The following is a 13,048-nucleotide window of genomic DNA, read 5'->3' on the forward strand; positions in this document are numbered from 1 at the left end:
GAGGTCTTTAGGTGGGGGCCTGCTAGCCATGTTCCAAGAGCAAGAAGGCCACTGTAGTTGGAGCTGAGAGAGGGGGGAAGGGTGATGAGATCCAAGTATGTATTTCATGTAATGTCTTTAGATCGTAGTAAAGACTTTAGATTTTATTCAGGATGTGATAAGAAGCCCTGAAGGGTTTTAAGACATGATCTATTTGCCTTTTTTCCCCTCGTTTTTTAGAACATGTTTGTTCACTTTGTATATGTATGGCTATATATCATTCATCATACATATATAAGATTCATGTAACCATCACAGTCAGGATATAGAACTAGAACTGTTTCATCACCACAAAGAAACTCCTTTGTGTTTTTTCCCCAACCTTAACCCCTGGCAACCACTGATCTGTTCTCTGTCACTATCATTTTGGTGCTTCAAGAGTGTTGTCTAAATGGAATCTCCCATTATATTACTTTTTGAGATTGGTTTATTTTACTCAGCATTATGCTCTTGATTCATCCAAGTTAATGCCTGTATCAGTAGTTGATTCTATTTTAATGTCAAAGAAGTATACCATTGTATGGATCTACCACAGTTTGTTTAACCATTGACTGACAGAAGGACTTTTGAGTTTCTAGTCTTCTATAAAAACAAAACTCTACAGGTTTTTGTGAAAATACATTTTCATTTCTACAGTAAGTCCCTAGGAGTATATTTGCTGTGTTGTATGATAAATACATGTTTGTAAGAAATTACCACTTTTCCACAGTGGCTATACCATTTTACATACCCACCAGCAATATATGAAAGATCCAGTTTCTCCACATCCTTAACCAGCATTTGGTGTTGTCAGTATTTTTTATTTCAGAAATTCTGCTAGGTTTGTACTGGCGTCTTATCAAAGCATCCATTTGCATCTCCTTAATGGTTAATGATTTTGAACATATTTTCATGTGCTTTACTCTCTGTATATCCTATATAGTAAAGTGTCTGTTAAGTCTTTTGCTCATATTTTAATGGGGATTTTTTTTTTCTTCTTGTTTAGTCTAGTGAGTTCTTTAAATATATTGGATACAAATGCTTTGTCAAGTATGTGATTTGTAAATATTTTCTCCTGGTCTGTGGCTTATCTATCTCTTTTTTTGATTGTCCTTTGCAGAGCAAAAAAATTTAATCTTGATGAAGTTGAACTTACCCATTTTTCCTTTTGTGGATTGTGCCATTGTTGTCAAGTCTAAGAACTCACTGTATAACCTTAGATCCCAAATTTTCTTCTGTAAGTTTTCTGTAACCTTTACATTTTGGATATATAGAGCTATGACCCTTTTGACTTAATTTTTATTTAAGATGTGGTTTGTTTCTTTAAGATTTTATTTTTTAAAAAAGATTTTATTTATTAGAGAGAGCACACACAAGCTGGCAGAGGGAGAAGCAGACTCCCTGCTGAGCAGGAAGCCCGTTGTGGTACTTGATCCCAGGACCCCAGGATCATGAACTGAGCCAAAGACAGACACTTAATCAACTGTGCCATCCAGGCACCCCTGAGATGTAAAGTTTAGATTCAGGTTCATTTTTGTCTATGGATGTCTAGATTGTTTGAACACCATTTGTTGAAAATTATATCCTTCCTCCATTGAAGTGCTTTTGTACCTGTGCCACAAATCAAATGGTTGTATTTGTAAGGGTCTGTTTCTGGGTTCTCTGTTAAATTCCATTGATCTTTGTGTCTTTCCCTCCATTAGTAACTATCCTGATTATTGTCACTATATATTTAAGTCTTAAAAACAGATGGTAAAATTCCTCCAGTTTAATTTGCCTTTTTCAGATTTTTTTCTTAGCTATTCCAGTTCTTTTCCATGTAAAATTTATAAAATTTTATAAAAATCCTGGATTTGGGTAGGAACTCCATTAAATCTATAGATGAATTTGAAGAAAATCTGTATTTTTACCTTGTTGAGTCTTTCAGTCTGTGAACACTGTATCTCTCCTTACATCTAGATGGTCTTTGATTTCTTTCATCAGCATTGTTTAGTTTCCAGCATACAAACCTTGTACATGTTTTGTTAGACTTATACCAAACACTTGTAAATGACTGTGTTTTAAATTTTGGTTTCTAGTTGTTATTGCTAGTTTAGGATTGACTTCTGTTAACTGACCTTGTTTCCTTAGACCTCGGTAAGCTAAACAATTTTTAGGAGTTTTTTTGTAGATCCCATGAGTTTTCTAATATGTCTGTGAATAGAGATAGTTTTGTTTCTTCTTTCCAATCTGTGTGCCTTTTATTTGTTTTTCTTGTCTTACTGCACTGGCTAGTACTTCCAGTACTGTGTTTAATAGGAGTGGTGAGATCAAACAAGCTTGTCTTGTGCCTGATCTTAGGAGTAAGCGTTCAGTCTTTCACCATTAAGTATATGTTAGCTGTAGGTTTTTTGTAGATGCTGTTTATCAGATTAAGAAAGTTCCCTTTCAATTTCAAAAATTTTTATCATGATTGGGTATTGAATTTTATAAAGTACTCCTTCTACATCAATTAATAGGATCATATTTTTCTTCATTAAACTGTTAAACTGACGGTAACTTTTCTTTCTTAGATTCACTGAGGCTGCTGTGTGGAATAAACTGTGGGAGTGGGGCAAAGTTATAAGCAGGGAAATCATATTGGAAATTATTACAGTAGTCCAAGTGAAAGATGATAGTGGCTTGGACCAGGGTAGTAACAGGAAAGGGTGAGAAGAGGTCAGATTTTGGATATGTGTCAAACCCTTGTGTGGGCAGGAATTGCTGATGAATTGGATCTGAGGCATAAAAGAGAAGTCATGGATGACTCTGAAGATTTTTGGCCCAAGCAATTGGAACTGTGGAGTCGCTGTTTACTGAATTGGAGGAGACCGTGAAGTAGCAGGCTTCAGCTGGACAGTCAAGATTTGTTTTTGGACATGTTAACTTTGAAAGGCCTGTTAGACTTGTAAATATCAAGTAGGTGATTTGGTATACAAAATAGAATTCCAGCAAGAGATCCAGGCTAGAAATGGAAATTTGAGAGTTAACAATTGGGTTGATATATGAGAAATTTAAGGTCTAGCAATATTTATTAAAAACTATACCCTGTAACCTTTTTCTTTTTCCTGTATCTTATCTAAGGTTTGTTAGCAAAATGCCATATTTTCCTACCACGTATAGAACTTTACCAGGTTCCAGTTTGGATTGGTTCTTTTTATCAGCCTACTATAGTGTATCTGATGTTAAGTGCACCAGAAATTATGTGATTGGGGGATATGTATTTCCTGTAATAATGTATTTAACCATGCTTATTTGACAGGAAGATGACTATAATAGTAGTATAGACACATGTGTCTATATTTTCAGAGGTTACTCCTGAACCTTTATTAACAGGAAGTACTTCTATGTGTATTGTGAAAAAGGTTTGGCACTATTATTTAAATGCCTTATAGGCTTTCTGTGGCAATATTTCTCTTGTAGGAAAAAACAACAGCCAGAGAGACAGATCAAAAACAAAAATTAAAAATAGGTATGCAAAATATCTAGCAAGGAAGAGACCTCGATTTCTGACTTAGACCCCAAAATAAATTGGTAAAGAGAGAGGTTGAGCCTCAATTTACAGAACTGGTAAAAAGATCTTCTGAGTTCCATTGAGATATGTTTACTTCATATAAAGGTATTTCAGAAAATACTTTTTAAATACCACAGTCTTTTCTGTTGTAACTAATTAACTCTAGTAATATTTTCTGATTGATAATTTCTGTATTTCTAGCACTTTGTTTTAGTTCTTCTGTTGTAGGATTTACTATATTGTGTTATAATAGTCTGTTTACTTTCCAGTTTCTCCCACTAAATGTAAGTTTTCACAGCATTAGTACAATGCCTTGGCACTTAACCTCTCTGTAAGTATTTGTGAATGAGTGAGTGAACACACGTATACACACTGATAAAGTTTAAAGTAGTAACCTTGCTTGCTTTTGAAAGTAAATGAGTTTTTGAGATTGCAGAGTATGGGTTATGGCCATATGTCTCTTCTGAGTATCACACTTTGAGTTGATGCTTTCAGACAAACATTATACTCCTACAGAATGCACATAGCAACAATACTAACCAAAGTTACTGAGGCACACATTTTGCCTATTGTTATCTGTTCTTTTTTTCCTTGTGGTAATGGATTTATGCAAAATCATCTAAACTTTGGCCCAGACTTCTTGTAGTGAAAGGGGAACACATTACAAATAGTAGGCTGAGCTTAGAATTTAGCCCGTAGTAGCATGTCTCATAGGAAATTCCCCGTGCACATTTAAAAAATCTTTTACTCGTCCTTCTCCCCATATCCAGGTAGATGGTAGAGTTATAGGCCAACTTTCTCTTTCGTAATAATTATACTTTCAAAAGCATTTTCATAAACCTTTATTTCTTTGAGCTTTACAAGACAAAAATACCCTGAGCCTTTATTGTTCCAGTGCAGATTTAAGTACCTGACAACATTTATTTTTGCAGCCATGTATTTTATTTCCAGATCCATATAGTGTGTTTGTACACGTATGTGTATATGTGTGTGTATGTATATATCTGTATACACATATATATGTCATGTGAGTCTATAACAGATTAATAAAGTTCATTGGAAGAAGCTTTCTCTGATATTGTTGATGCAGTAATAAATGCTTAAAAATGTTTATAGAAAATTTTTATATTCTAAATTAGCTATAAAATTATTACCAAAATAAAACTTAAAACTCTATAATCATTATTGTTATGCTTATTTTCATTTGGCTTTCTTGACCCCACTCCTTCCTGAATTTTGTCTAACTCTTCTCTTTTGCTGTAAGTTCTTGGTCTTCAAGTCTCTTTTCCTGCTTAGCACCTTTTCCATAATTCCATAGATGAGTGTTACCACCTTCTACTGATACTCAGTACTGTATAATTCTACAAAAACCTGTTAACCTCTGTTGGGGAGGAATGTGAGTGATCCAGTTATGTTTTAAGAGCTAGGAGGTTCGGGGTGCCTGGGTGGCTCAGTGGGTTAAAGCCTCTGCCTTCAGCTCAAGTCATGATCCCAGAGTCCTGGGATCAAGCCCCACATCGGGCTCTCTGCTCAGCAGGGAGCCTGCTTCCTCCTCTCTGCCTGCCTCTCTGCCTACTTGTGATCTCTGTCTGTCAAATAAATAAATAAAATTAAAAAAAAAAAAAAAAGAGCTAAGAGGTTTGTTACCACTCCGAAATACAGCTTAGCAAGGTCTAAGATTAGAATAAACCATCAGATAAGAGACTTGTGTTACTGTGTTTGTCCAGGTATCGGATACCTGAACAAGGACATTGTGGATATAAAGAGGGGGATGAATGCAAGAAATATTTGTGGGGAATAATCAGTGGAACTTTGCTGTTGATTGTGTGTAGCAAGGAAAACAATTGAAGACCCTGAAATTGCCAGCTTCAGAATCATGCTGTTATTAATAATTGACATAGAGGTACATTATTGGGTGGGAGGTAGTGAGATAAGTTTTAGACAGGGTAATTTTGGGTCCCTAGGATGGCATTGTCAGGCTATTAGTTTTACTCGTCCCTCCACACCCGGCCCTTGCTAGCCTTCCCCCTCACTCACTGTATTCCATTACTATTGGTCTAAGAACTTACTTTTAGGAAAAGTAATTTCTTTTTGGTTATAATCAACAGTAGAAATTGTAACGTGTGGAAAGCAATTCCTTGTTTCCTACCCACATTCCCTTTATCCTCATCTTTTGACCCTTCCCTCCAACAAGAAAGATTACTTAGAATGGTATTTACCACCATCACTCTTACCACCCCCACCCAACCTCTGAGATATGGTATGTAAGTTTTTTATATTTTTTGAAATAAGTGAGTCAACTGGGTAGAGATCTTTGAAGAAAAAACTTTATGAAGTGTTTGTGATTAAAACATCAATCAATGAATAGAGTAACACCTCATTTATCTGATTTCATTAGGTAATAAATAACTCTGCATAAGATAATTGAAACTTATCCCAAAATGTTTTTTTAATAGATTTTATGTATAGAGGTTTTTATATGATGTTTAATAATAACACTATGTAGGTTTTACTTATGTATATATGTGTATATATACGTCTAATAGTTCCAAATATGTTTCTTTATAATGTTTTATGTGATTTACTACCTTCTGAAGTAGGGAACATTCCCCTTGCTCCACACTTAACCTGTCCTGAAAGATAGAAATAGCTTTTTGTTTCAGAGCTTCAGAATGAGCTTCAGGAGCCCTAGGTTCTAGTCCAAGGTCTAACAGTAAATTCCTATGTGAGATACTTCGTTTTTTTTAATCATTGAATCTGTGGAATCTAGTATAGTGCCTGGCATGTAGTAGGTGCTTAGCAAATATTTTTTGAAACAAATCATTATTTTATGTCTACTTTACCACTCCTTTCCTGATTTATTACTTGGACTTCATTACTACCTAGTAAATAAGCTTCTGAATTTTTAATATAATAGGAATATCTAGGTTTTGATTGAAGTGAACTGTTAAACTTAATTTATGCTGCCTTTTAGGTGCTTAGTGGAATTTTTGGCCTTCTTGATGTTTTGTTGTTTTTAAAGTTGTCCAAAAAATGATCTTCTAATTTATTGAGAGTAGTTTGCTTACTGTGAGTACATTCTGTATGCCTTTATTATATGTAAGCAGTGTCTTATTTACAAGGATGCAGCCCATGTCCTCAGGGATTTTATAACCTAGATGAAGAGACACAGAAGTGGAACTAGAAGAGAAAAAAGTTGGATCTTGAAGCATTGACCCACCCACAGGTACAGTGGGAGTTCCAGGAATAGATCCATGTGGACTGAAGCAGTAAGAAAAGAATTCAAGGAGATGAAACTTGAATTGGTTTTGGGGAGTAGTTAAGATTTTGATAAGCATCAAGATGGAGAAATTACATTTTAAGTTCGGGCAATGGCGTAATCAGGAAAGAAAGCTGGGTTAAACATGTTCAGACAAGCCTGACTGGATTCCTATGGGTAAAAGGACTAGTGCGAAATGAAAGTAGGTGGACTTAGTGTGAGTTTTACTCTAGCTTCATGAACCTGAAGGGGTTTGAGGATAGACTTTAGAGGAATCCCTATGTTTAGATGAGTAAAAAACTCTAGATCTTTATGTTTTCACTAACAGGAACCTAAATGAAATTCAGTATTTCCTTCTATGGACAGCCCCTATTTACAGTGGTTCAACTTATAATTTTTCAACTTTCTGATGGTGCAAACGAGATATGTGTTCAGCAGAAATGATACTTCAAATTTTGAATTTTGATCTTTTCCTTGGCTAGCAGTATGCACTGCCAGATTCTTCTGTGTGCTGGGCAGCGCAGCAGCCCACAGCCTCCAGTGAGCCATGAAACTGTGAGGGTGAACAACCAATGTGAGCTTACAGAACCATTCTGCTCCCAAACAGCCATTATGTTTTTTACATTCAGTACACTGTTCAATAAACTACATGAGATAGTTAATACTTTATTATAAAATAGGCTTTGTGTTAAATGATTTTGCCCTTATGTAAGTGTTCTGAGCACATTTAAGGTAGGCTAAGCTAACCTGTGATGTTCTGTAGGTTAGGTGTATCCAATGCATTTTTGACTTAGTGTTTTCAGGTTACAGTGCTTTGGGGTGGAACCCCATCATAACTCAAGAAAGATCTGTATTAGGACTTTAAACAGTAAAGCACAGTAGTATTAGCAGTGGCTGTGACTTTATTACTAATGGTAAAGCACAGATATTTCCATATTACTTTATAATTATTGATATTTCTGAATATAATTTATGCAGATTACTATTTCAAAATTATGGTTATTAGACTTCTGCTAGATTTTATTTTGTTGAGTATTAGTAAAGAAGCATATATATTAACATATCACAAATACAGGTTTAAAAGAAACTTGGTAACTTTCAGTATTTTTTTTTATTTTCTTTGTGATCATTATGCATTTGTATTCATTATGCATTCTTTGTAATCATTTATGCATTTAAAACCATATTTTTTAAAAAAATTATATTTTTAGTAAAATTGACTCTTTGTAATCCTACATACTGTATTTAATGCATTTAAAAATATTATGAGAGGATATCTGTAGCCTTCAGACTGCTGAAGGGGTCAGTGACACCAGATCTAGTGAAACCAAGTGGGAAAAGGCATTGAAAGCCATACCAAAGGGTTTTAGTTGAAATGATAAGTAGAGGGAAAAGGCCTTGAAAGCCATACCAAAGAGTTTTAGTTGAAATGATAGTTGAAATGATAATAAGTTTTTTGTTTGTTTTAATTACAGAATAAATGCAAGTTAACTTAGAAAACATTTTTAATTTCATTAAGTTTAAAAAAGAGGGAGTTCTTTATTTCACAGCTATAAAGTTTACAAGGTAACAAAAACTTGTCTATCATTGCACATTCATTATCCTTATACTCTTCATGTATCTGTTCCAGTTTATTAAGTTCTTCTGCAAAGGAGTGAAATATTTATTAAAGTGATTATATAGGAGCACTTTTAATCTGCTGTACTGTGCTTCATAGGTCAAGTAGGAAAACTTTGGTGGCAGGGAGGTAAGCTATGGGTCTGGTCATTGGGATGACTGGGGTAGTGTGGTAGCTGTAGGGGTGGAGTAGAATTGGCGATTCTAAGAGCTATTAAGAACTGAAAGGGCTTGGTGGTAAACATGGGAGCTGAAATGCATGGAGTGGCATAAGGGAAAGTAAGGGAAAAGAATAGAGTACCTAAATTAGGATTCCTGGAATAATACTGTACAGGTTCACAGTACTTTATCTGTAACCCAAGGCCAACTGTTTTGGAATTCAAATTTTTTTGAATTTTAGAAAGGAAACATGGTATTTTTATTGTATACTATGTAACACCCCCAGTAAGGTCTGAGGCATCCCCCAGAGGGAACTCTGAACCAGGAGTTAGAAAGCCACAAATACATTTCTGGCCCTCAATCCACCACGGATTGAAGTTTTTGATAATTAATATATTACTTAATTTTCTGAACCTTGCAAAATGAGAGTAATGACTACCAAGCCTTCTCAGTGGTTTTTCATGAAGGTCAAATGATATGATGAATTAGAAAGTAGCCAGTAAAACTCAAAATATTCTAAGAAGTTTAGTTATTGCAATATGGTAGATGAGGATCCTGAAAAGGTTATTGTATTTGATCTGAATAAAACTCTTATCAAGGGGGGAAATTTGGAGGTCGGTTAAAACAAAATCGAAGCCACAGTATAACTACTCAATAGAGAAGTTTGGCACGGCATGAATGGTAAGAGACAGATGGCCCAGCATTGCATATCCATTCCTTACATTGCTATGACAGTTTTTTTTGTTTTTTTGTTTTTTTTTTTTTAATGTTTGTGTTTCTCACTTGATGAGGAGGCAGAGGGCAGGAACTACAGCTCATTCTCTTTGCTTAGTGCCTTGAATAAAGTAGCTATTTTCATAAATAGTTTTGTGAATAAATACCTGCTGGAGAAGACTTAACTGATAAGGAAATACTTTGTGGTATGAGTATATACATGGATTATGTTTAAGATGATTAAGACTTAAACATGTTCAAAGGTTGAAGGGAGAGATTGAGAAGAAAGGTAGGTGGCTGGATTCCTCAAGATGTGGGGGGGGGATAGCATCTGGAGCCATGTATGAAAATGCTGGTCTTGGGGCGCCTGGGTGGCTCAGTGGGTTAAGCCGCTGCCTTCGGCTCAGGTCATGATCCCAGGTCCTGGGTTCGAGCCCCACATCGGGCTTTCTGCTCAGCAGGGAGCCTGCTTCCTCTTCTCTCTCTGCCTGCCTCTCTGCTTGCTTGTGATTTCTCTCTGTCAAATAAATAAATAAAATCTTTAAAAAAAAAAAAAATGCTGGTCTTACTAGTAAGAGACTATTTGCGGCAAAATGCACCAGACCTTGAGGTTTTACTATTGAATTCATAAAACTTCAAGCCCTTGATAACTATTTCAGAGCATAGAGGGAAAAAAGGTAAACTCCCCAGTTCTTTTTACAAAGCCAGTGTAACATGATAATAAAATATGAGTGTAAAAGATTACACACCAATCTCACAAAAGTTGGTGCAAAAAATGCTTAATAAAACTATCAAATGCAAACTACCATTACGTTAACAGAATAATACTGTAATGAAGTAGAATGCAATGTAGAATATAGAAATGATAAATTCATTCATATGTTAGTAGGTAAGAGAGGGTTATGAATATCTTGAAGGGTAAAAAAGGGAGATCAACATTTATTTCTAATATTCCTTCGTGAAACAGGAATAAATGAGTAGACATAAGATTTGACATATCTTAGACCAGAAGTCTGCATTTTGTTATTAGAAATAAATACTAAATTCCTTTTTAAAAGTCATGAATCAAGAAAAGTCTGGCCAGCATTAACTATTCTATAATATTGTCTTTGGAATACTGCCCAATGTAATCAGACTAAAAAAATAATTATTGAAAGGGAGGAGGCAAATTAATCTATAGATGACATTGTATGTCTGGAAAAGACAAAAAGAATCTACTTACACTACTGTGTGTAATGAGATTTCATTATGATAGCTAGTTATAAATTTTTAAAAATCATTTAAAGTATTTTTCTTGATCTTTGAATGTCCATCTATATGGATTAATAAATGGGAATCCTCATTCTTAAATACTTTTATTTTTTTTTTTTTTTTGCCTTCTAGGGAATGCACAGACAATTTAATCTTACCATCTCTAAGTAAATTGCAGTGTGTTTTGAATGAGACACTTTCCATGTTAACTTTTTTTTTTAAGATTTTATTTATTTGAAAGAGAGAGAGACAGAACAAGCAGGGAGGAGGGACCGAGGGAGAGAGAGAGAGGGGCAGACTTCCCCCACTGAGCAGGGAGCCCAATATGGGGCTCCATCCCAGGACCCAGAGATCATGACCTGAGCTGAAGGCAGATGCTTAACCGCCTGGGCCACTCAGGTGCCCCTCTGTGTTAACTTTTAAACACTGTTTTGAAATAAATTTGTAGCAGTGAATAGTTATTTTTAATCTTTTTTAAAATTCTTGTTACTTTTGGTACTTGCTGTGTTACTTGGTAATGCTAGGGAAGGTGTAATCTGATCTTTGAGCCATATTTGGTAAATAATAATTTTGTATGGAACCCACAGTTCTATCAGTGAGAGGAAAATTATTGCCCAAATGTAAGGCTTTTCTTTGCCCTTAAAGCATTTCCTGACTCAAAGACCAAGTTATATCATGCATGGAAATAGTTTTGTTTTTTAAAGTATAGCATCTTTCAGATCTATAACTTTTTAACAAAAGTGTGTGGACGAAGGTATTTTCTCCTTTATTTGTAGGGAAAAGAATTCATGTCTCCTTCTTTACCACTGATTTTGTTTATATCCTAAAAGTAAATTGTTTTATTTTTATTCATCATTAGCTGACTTGAGCTCTCAAACATTCCCTTTATAGCTAGCTGTTCTGAAATCAGTTTGATAAATCAGTTATATCTCTTTTGATGTGATGCGGTTGAGTTATTTAAACCTAAAGCTTATCATATAGCTGTTGCTTTAGCATATATAAAAATGAAAACTTAAGTATACCCATATGTTTAGAATTAAAAAAGGTTGTTTCATTCTATAGTAATACAGAAAAATATATTGAATACCCACTGTATGCCAGGTTCTTCTACACTTCAGCTAATCCTCTTGACAGTCCAGTGACGTAGGGTGTGGTATCCCACTTAATAGAAAAGAAACTTGTTCAGAGTTTTAGTGTGAGGTCATCCTGAAACCAGATTTGAACCTGGATCTGTCTCTACAGAATTTTTTCACCAACAACATACCATCACGAAAGATGGGAAATTTATATTTTCTTAAAAACTGCTTTGATTCTGTTTCACTTTGCTGTGTTGCTGGTCACAAGAAATGCAAGGAGTTCTTTGAATCTTCACTGTGTGTGTTTTGTTGTTGTTGTTGTTGTTTTTCCTGTTACAGTTCTCACAGTCTGCCATCATTTGACACTTGCAGAGCATTCAGTTTATTTTGACTGCTATGACATTTGTTTCTTAGAGAAACTTCTGCAGGTGCCAATTCATCAAGCGTAAAGACATAGTTTCCAGGCCTTTGTACAACAGTCTACCATTTTTAATATCCTACATTTCTATAACCTTTGTAGTTACAGGGGTTTTTTTTTCCTATGGACCTAACAAATTTATACCAAAAAAATAAAAATTAAAAAAAAATTCAGTCTGTTTTGGTAATGGAAAAAAGAATTTCCAGTGTGGTTACGAACCACATCTTATGAGCTGTTCTTTGCCTCCTACTTTAAGGATTACCAAGTATTTTTAAAAAATTGGAACCTGAAATTCAGTTCATTGCTTGGATGCATTTCTTAAGAAACCTCTGAGAATTGATTGTAGGAAATTAGGGGAGAAGTTAGAAGATGACTGGAAATGAGATAGTGAGAGAAGAGCAAAATGACTGGAAGATGAGGACTTTATAATTTTAATTTTACCGGTGAAAGTAGATTTGTTGTTTTTCTCTTTCTGCTATACTCTGTGGTCCCATATTGGACAGTCTGTTGCAAAAAGCCTTTATAGATTTCATATAGGCCACTGTTTGAGTATCTGGAACTGGGAGTCTGTAGAGTAGAATTGGGTAAAGTAAGACAATGACTTAACTAATGTAAATAGCATCTTTTGGTAACTTGGAACTTAAGAGATCCTTTTTCCATCTCAGTATTTTATGTGAGATACACTGGGGACTAACTCGCTGCTTTTAGATCTCATAATGTTATCTGGTCACGTTTCTTATTCTGCCTACCTCTAGTTTACTCTAGTTTCTCTTCTGCTTTCAAGGCTCCAGTTCCTGGACCTGCCCTGGAAAAGAAGTATCCAGTAGAGATGAGCTCACTGCAGTTACTTAATTAAAAATTTGTAAGCTACAAAAATGGCAATGGGCCAATCAAGAACAGCTACAATTTGAATTTTTCTATTTCCAGGTATGCTAAAGTCCATGGCACCAGTTAAGCTTAGCCTGCGTAACTGCCTTACTATGACATTTATAATAACCAAAACT

The 13,048-nt window shown here is 35.0% G+C and overlaps 1 protein-coding gene across 2 annotated transcripts in view; it reads left to right on the forward strand.

Annotated features, from left to right (window-relative positions):
* TAB2 (TGF-beta activated kinase 1 (MAP3K7) binding protein 2) overlaps positions 1-13,048 on the forward strand; it is a 91,673-nt gene that overhangs the window by 12,581 nt on the left and 66,044 nt on the right. The window contains exon 2 of one of the 2 annotated variants that reach the window (XM_047732387.1): positions 12,829-12,971. The exons of the other annotated variant lie outside the window; for it this stretch is intronic. The gene's annotated coding sequence lies outside the window, so the exon portion shown is untranslated. The remainder of the gene's footprint in view (positions 1-12,828; positions 12,972-13,048) is intronic. 2 annotated transcript variants of the gene reach the window in all.

This window comes from Lutra lutra, chromosome 6, assembly GCF_902655055.1.
Source record: "Lutra lutra chromosome 6, mLutLut1.2, whole genome shotgun sequence".
Classification (NCBI taxonomy): Eukaryota; Metazoa; Chordata; class Mammalia; order Carnivora; family Mustelidae; genus Lutra; species Lutra lutra.